The sequence below is a fragment of the Mchenga conophoros genome, linkage group LG3 (genome assembly GCF_057382185.1).
Source record: "Mchenga conophoros isolate Kocher_MC1m ecotype Shallow Benthic linkage group LG3, M_conophoros_male_GT1.1, whole genome shotgun sequence".
NCBI lineage: Eukaryota > Metazoa > Chordata > Actinopteri > Cichliformes > Cichlidae > Mchenga > Mchenga conophoros.
This window is the reverse complement of record NC_140528.1, coordinates 85,360,631-85,367,293: the sequence shown is the minus strand read 5'-3', so window position 1 is coordinate 85,367,293 and position 6,663 is coordinate 85,360,631. Positions and strand designations below refer to the sequence as shown.

The following is a 6,663-nucleotide window of genomic DNA, read 5'->3' as shown; positions in this document are numbered from 1 at the left end:
TGGTGTGGTGTAGGTGGCCTCAGCAGCAGCCACAGGCCCTGGTGTGGTGTAAGTGGCCTGAGCAAGAGCCACAGGCCCTGGTGGTGGTGTAAGTGGCCTGAGCAAGAGCCACAGACCCTGGTGTGGTGTAAGTGGCCTCAATAGCAAATAAGGCCCTGGTGTGGTGTAAGTGGCCTGAGCAAGAACCACAGGGCCTGGGTTTGGTGAAGATGGCCTCGGCCAGAAGCGCAGGGCCTGGTGTGATGTGAGTGGCCTGAGCAAGAGCCACAGGCCCTGGTGTGGTGTAAGTCGCCTCAGCCAGCAGCCACAGGCCCTGGTGTGGTGTAATTGGCCTCAGCCAGAAGCCACAGGCACTGGTGTGGTGTAAGTGGCCTCAGCCAGCAGCAAAAGGGCCCTGGTGTGGTGTAGGTGGCCTCAGCCAGCAGCCACAGGCCCTGGTGTGGTGTAAGTGGCCTCAATAGCAACTAAGGCCCTGGTGTGGTGTAAGTGGCTTCAGCCAGCAGCCACAGGCCTGGTGTGGTGTAAGTCGCCTCAGCCAGCAGCCACAGGCCCTTGTGTGGTGTAAGTGGCCTCAGCCAGCAGCCACAGGCCCTGGTGTGGTGTAAGTGGCCTCAGCCAGTGCCACAGGCCCTGGTGTGGTGTAATTGGCCTCAATAGCAACTAAGGCCCTGGTGTGGTGTAAGTGGCCTGAGCAAGAGCCACATACCCTGGTGTGGTGTAATTGGCCTCAATAGCAACTAAGGCCCTGGTGTGGTGTAGGTGGCCTCAGCCAGCAGCCACAGGCCCTGGTGTGGTGTAAGTGGCCTCAGCCAGAGCAACAGGCCCTGATGTGGTGTAAGTGGCCCCAGCCGGTCACTCAGGCCCTGGTGTGGTGTAGGTGGCATCAGCTAGCAGCACAAGACAATGGAAAACAGCCAAAAGCAATGTCGTTAATGTGCCCTCATTAATGGGGAGCTGCTTCTGGTCTTTTAATACACCCCTTCTCTGGATCAAAAGCGGTTCAATGACATGAAAATGAAAGGCTTACAGCACCAGGTATTCCCAGGCAGTCTCCCATCCAAGTACTAACCAAGCCCAGCCCTGCTTAGCTTCCGAGATCAGACGAGGTCGGGCGTGCTCAGGGTGGTATGGCCGTAAGCTGCTGGCTCCAGCACAATGTCTCAATTTATGGATTCAAGTGATTAGGTGGCAAGTACCTGAAGTTACGAAGACAATCCTATAACCATACCTGCATGTTTGCATAATACCCTAACCCAAAGGCTCAGTTTGGCATTTATCAACAGCACAGGCCTGGATTGTTGAAGATGGCCTCAAGAACCAGCACAGGACCTGGTGTGTTTTACATGGCCACAGCAAGCAGCACAGGGCCTGGTTTGGTGAAGATGGCCTCAGCAAGCAGCCACAGGCCCTGGTTTGGTGTAAGTGGCCTCAGCCAGCAGCCACAGGCCCTGGTGTGGTGTAAGTGGCCTCAGCCAGCAGCCACAGGCCCTGGTGTGGTCTAAGTGGCCTCAGCCAGTGCCACAGGCCCTGGTGTGGTGTAAGTGGCCTGAGTAAGAGCCACAGGCCCTGGTGTGGTGTAAGTGGCCTCAGCCAGCAGCCACAGGCCCTGGTGTGGTGTAAGTGGCCTGAGCAAGTGCCACAGGCCCTGGTGTGGTGTAAGTGGCCTAAGCCAGAGCCACAGGCCCTGGTGTGGTGTAAGTGGCCTGAGCAAGAGCCACAGGGCCTGGTTTGGTGAAGATGGCCTCGGCCAGAAGCGCAGGGCCTGGTGTGATGTGAGTGGCCTGAGCAAGAGCCACAGGCCCTGGTGTGGTGTAAGTGGCCTGAGCAAGAGCCACAGGCCCTGGTGTGGTGTAAGTGGCCTGAGCAAGTGCCACAGGCCCTGGTGTGGTGTAAGTGGCCTAAGCCAGAGCCACAGGCCCTGGTGTGGTGTAAGTGGCCTGAGCAAGAGCCACAGGGCCTGGTTTGGTGAAGATGGCCTCGGCCAGAAGCGCAGGGCCTGGTGTGATGTGAGTGGCCTGAGCAAGAGCCACAGGCCCTGGTGTGGTGTAAGTGGCCTCAGCCAGCAGCCACAGGCCTGGTGTGGTGTAAGTCGCCTCAGCCAGAAGCCACAGGCACTGGTGTGGTGTAAGTGGCCTCAGCCAGCAGCAAAGGGCCCTGGTGTGGTGTAAGTCGCCTCAGCCAGCAGCCACAGGGCCCTGTGTGGTGTAGATGGCCTCAGCCAGCAGCCACAGGCCCTGGTGTGGTGTAAGTGGCCTCAGCCAGCAGCCACAGGCCCTGGTGTGGTCTAAGTGGCCTCAGCCAGAAGCACAGGGCCTGGTGTGATATGAGTGGCCTGAGCAAGAGCCACAGGCCCTGGTGTGGTGTAAGTGGCATGAGCAAGAGCCACAGGCCCTGGTGTGGTGTAAGTGGCCTGAGCAAGAGCCACAGGCCCTGGTGTGGTGTAGGTGGCCTCAGCCAGCAGCCACAGGCCCTGGTGTGGTGTAGGTGGCCTCAGCCAGCAGCCACAAGCCCTTGTGTGGTGTAAGTGGCCTCAGCCAGCAGCCACAGGCCCTGGTGTGGTGTAAGTGGCCTCAGCCAGTGCCACAGGCCCTGGTGTGGTGTAAGTGGCCTGAGCAAGAGCCACAGACCATGGTGTGGTGTAATTGGCCTCAATAGCAACTAAGGCCCTGGTGTGGTGTAAGTGGCCTCAGCCAGCAGCCACAGGCCCTGGTGTGGTGTAAGTGGCCTCAGCCAGAGCCACAGGCCTGGTGTGGTGTAAGTGGCCTCAGCCAGAGCCACAGGCCTGATGTGGTGTAAGTGGCCCCAGCCGGTCACTCAGGCCCTGGTGTGGTGTAGGTGGCATCAGCTAGCAGCACAAGACATTGGAAAACAGCCAAAAGCAATGTCGTTAATGTGCCCTCATTAATGGGCAGCTGCTTTTGGTCTTTTAATACACCCCTTCTCTGGATCAAAAGCGGTTCAATGACATGAAAATGAAAAGGCTTACAGCACCAGGTATTCCAGGCAGGCTCCCATCCAAGTACTAACCAAGCCCAGCCCTGCTCAGCTTCCGAGATCAGACGAGGTCGGGCGTGCTCAGGGTGGTATGGCCGTAAGCTGCTGGCCCCAGCACAATGTCTCAATTTATGGATTCAGGTGATTAGGTGGCAAGTACCTGAAGTTACGAAGACAATCCTATAACCCTACCTTCATGTTTGCATAATACCCTAACCCAAAGGCTCAGTTTAGCATTTATCCAACAGCACAGGCCTGGATTGTTGAAGATGGCCTCAGGAACCAGCACAGGGCCTGGTGTGTTGTACATGGCCACAGCTAGCAGCACAGGGCCTGGTTTGGTGAAGATGGCCTCGGCCAGAAGCGCAGGGCCTGGTGTGATGTGAGTGGCCTGAGCAAGAGCCACAGGCCCTGGTGTGGTGTACGTGGCCTCAGCCAGCAGCCACAGGCCTGGTGTGGTGTAAGTCGCCTCAGCCAGAAGCCACAGGCCCTGGTGTGGTGTAAGTGCCTCAGCCAGCAGCCACAGGCCCTGGTGTGGTGTAAGTGGCCTGAGCAAGAGCCACAGGCCCTGGTGTGGTGTAAGTGGCCTCAGCCAGCAGCCACAGGCCCTGGTGTGGTGTAAGTGGCCTGAGCAAGTGCCACAGGCCCTGGTGTGGTGTAAGTGCCTCAATAGCAAATAAGGCCCTGGTGTGGTGTAAGTGGCCTGAGCAAGAACCACAGGGCCTGGTTTGGTGAAGATGGCCTCGGCCAGAAGCGCAGGGCCTGGTGTGATGTGAGTGGCCTGAGCAAGAGCCACAGGCCCTGGTGTGGTGTAAGTGGCCTCAGCCAGCAGCCACAGGCCCTGGTGTGGTGTAAGTGGCCTCAGCCAGAAGCCACATGCACTGGTGTGGTGTAAGTGCCTCAGCCAGCAGCAAAAGGGCCCTGGTGTGGTGTAGGTGGCCTCAGCCAGCAGCCACAGGCCCTGGTGTGGTGTAAGTGGCCTCAATAGCAACTAAGGCCCTGGTGTGGTGTAAGTGGCTTCAGCCAGCAGCCACAGGCCCTGGTGTGGTGTAAGTGGCCTCAGCCAGCAGCCACAGGCCCTGGTGTGGTGTAGGTGGCCTCAGCCAGCAGCCACAGGCCCTGGTGTGGTGTAAGTGGCCTCAATAGCAACTAAGGCCCTGGTGTGGTGTAAGTGGCTTCAGCCAGCAGCCACAGGCTCTGGTGTGGTGTAACTGGCCTCAGCCAGCAGCCACAGGCCCTGGTGTGGTGTAAGTGGCCTCAGCCAGAGCCACAGGCCCTGATGTGGTGTAAGTGGCCTCAGCCAGCAGCCACAGGCCCTGGTGTGGTGTAAGTGGCCTCAGCCAGTGCCACAGGCCCTGGTGTGGTGTAAGTGGCCTGAGCAAGAGCACAGACCATGGTGTGGTGTAATTGGCCTCAATAGCAACTAAGGCCCTGTGTGGTGTAAGTGGCCTCAGCCAGCAGCCACAGGCCCTGGTGTGGTGTAAGTGGCCTCAGCCAGCAGCCACAGGCCCTGGTGTGGTGTAAGTGGCCTCAGCCAGTGCCACAGGCCCTGGTGTGGTGTAATTGGCCTCAATAGCAACCTAAGGCCCTGGTGTGGTGTAAGTGGCCTGAGCAAGAGCCACATACCCTGGTGTGGTGTAATTGGCCTCAATAGCAAACTAAGGCCCTGGTGTGGTGTAGGTGGCCTCAGCCAGCAGCCACAGGCCCTGGTGTGGTGTAAGTGGCCTCAGCCAGAGCAACAGGCCCTGATGTGGTGTAAGTGGCCCCAGCCGGTCACTCAGGCCCTGGTGTGGTGTAGGTGGCATCAGCTAGCAGCCACAGGCCCTGGTGTGGTGTAAGTGGCCTCAGCCAGTGCCACAGGCCCTGGTGTGGTGTAAGTGGCCTGAGCAAGAGCCACAGACCCTGGTGTGGTGTAATTGGCCTCAATAGCAACTAAGGCCCTGGTGTGGTGTAGGTGGCCTCAGCCAGCAGCCACAGGCCCTGGTGTGGTGTAAGTGGCCTCAGCCAGCAGCCACAGGCCCTGGTGTGGTGTAAGTGGCATCAGCTAGCAGCACAAGACATTGGAAAACAGCCAAAAGCAATGTCGTTAATGTGCCCTCATTAATGGGGAGCTGCTTTTGGTCTTTTAATACACCCCTTCTCTGGATCAAAAGCGGTTCAATGACATGAAAATGAAAGGCTTACAGCACCAGGTATTCCCAGGCAGTCTCCCATCCAAGTACTAACCAAGCCCAGCCCTGCTTAGCTTCCGAGATCAGACGAGGTCAGGCGTGCTCACGGTGGTATGGCCGTAAGCTGCTGGCTCCAGCACAATGTCTCAATTTATGGATTCAAGTGATTAGGTGGCAAGTACCTGAAGTTACGAAGACAATGCTATAACCATACCTGCATGTTTGCATAATACCCTAACCCAAAGGCTCAGTTTGGCATTTATCCAACAGCACAGGCCCTGGATTGTTGAAGATGGCCTCAGGAACCAGCACAGGGCCTGGTGTGTTGTACATGGCCACAGCAAGGAGCACAGGGCCTGGTTTGGTGAAGATGGCCTCGGCCAGAAGCGCAGGGCCTGGTGTGGTGTAAGTCGCCTCAGCCAGAAGCCACAGGCACTGGTGTGGTGTAAGTGGCCTAAGCCAGAGCCACAGGCCCTGGTGTGGTGTAAGTGGCCTCAATAGCAAATAAGGCCCTGGTGTGATATGAGTGGCCTGAGCAAGAGCCACAGGCCCTGGTGTGGTGTAAGTGGCATGAGCAAGAGCCACAGGCCCTGGTGTGGTGTAAGTGGCCTGAGCAAGAGCCAGAGGCCCTGGTGTGGTGTAGGTGGCCTCAGCCAGCAGCCACAGGCCCTGGTGTGGTGTAGGTGGCCTCAGCCAGCAGCCACAAGCCCTTGTGTGGTGTAAGTGGCCTCAGCCAGCAGCCACAGGCCCTGGGTGTGGTGTAAGTGGCCTCAGCCAGTGCCACAGGCCCTGGTGTGGTGTAAGTGGCCTGAGCAAGAGCCACAGACCATGGTGTGGTGTAATTGGCCTCAATAGCAACTAAGGCCCTGGTGTGGTGTAAGTGGCCTCAGCCAGCAGCCACAGGCCCTGGTGTGGTGTAAGTGGCCTCAGCCAGAGGCCACAGGCCCTGGTGTGGTGTAAGTGGCCTCAGCCCAGAGCCACAGGCCCTGATGTGGTGTAAGTGGCCCCAGCCGGTCACTCAGGCCCTGGTGTGGTGTAGGTGGCATCAGCTAGCAGCACAAGACATTGGAAAACAGCCAAAAGCAATGTCGTTAATGTGCCCTCATTAATGGGCAGCTGCTTTTGGTCTTTTAATACACCCCTTCTCTGGATCAAAAGCGGTTCAATGACATGAAAATGAAAGGCTTACAGCACCAGGTATTCCCAGGCAGGCTCCCATCCAAGTACTAACCAAGCCCAGCCCTGCTCAGCTTCCGAGATCAGACGAGGTCGGGGCGTGCTCAGGGTGGTATGGCCGTAAGCTGCTGGCCCCAGCACAATGTCTCAATTTATGGATTCAGGTGATTAGGTGGCAAGTACCTGAAGTTACGAAGACAATCTATAACCCTACCTTCTGTTTGCATAATACCCTAACCCAAAGGCTCAGTTTAGCATTTATCCAACAGCACAGGCCCTGGATTGTTGAAGATGGCCTCAGGAACCAGCACAGGGCCTGGTG

The 6,663-nt window shown here is 57.8% G+C and overlaps 1 non-coding gene and 3 pseudogenes across 1 annotated transcript; all 4 read right to left on the bottom strand.

Annotated features, from left to right (window-relative positions):
• Positions 1-1,020: 1,020 nt before the first annotated feature.
• Positions 1,021-1,139, bottom strand: LOC146581316 (5S ribosomal RNA). Its single transcript, XR_014891865.1, has one exon. It is a non-coding gene; the product is annotated as a 5S ribosomal RNA (ribosomal RNA).
• A 1,840-nt stretch (positions 1,140-2,979) lies between these two features.
• On the bottom strand, positions 2,980-3,097 carry LOC146581315 (5S ribosomal RNA; annotated as a pseudogene).
• Positions 3,098-5,171: 2,074 nt separating this feature from the next.
• Positions 5,172-5,290, bottom strand: LOC146581314 (5S ribosomal RNA; annotated as a pseudogene).
• A 1,057-nt stretch (positions 5,291-6,347) lies between these two features.
• LOC146581313 (5S ribosomal RNA) lies at positions 6,348-6,467 on the bottom strand (annotated as a pseudogene).
• Between the last annotated feature and the right edge of the window lie 196 nt (positions 6,468-6,663).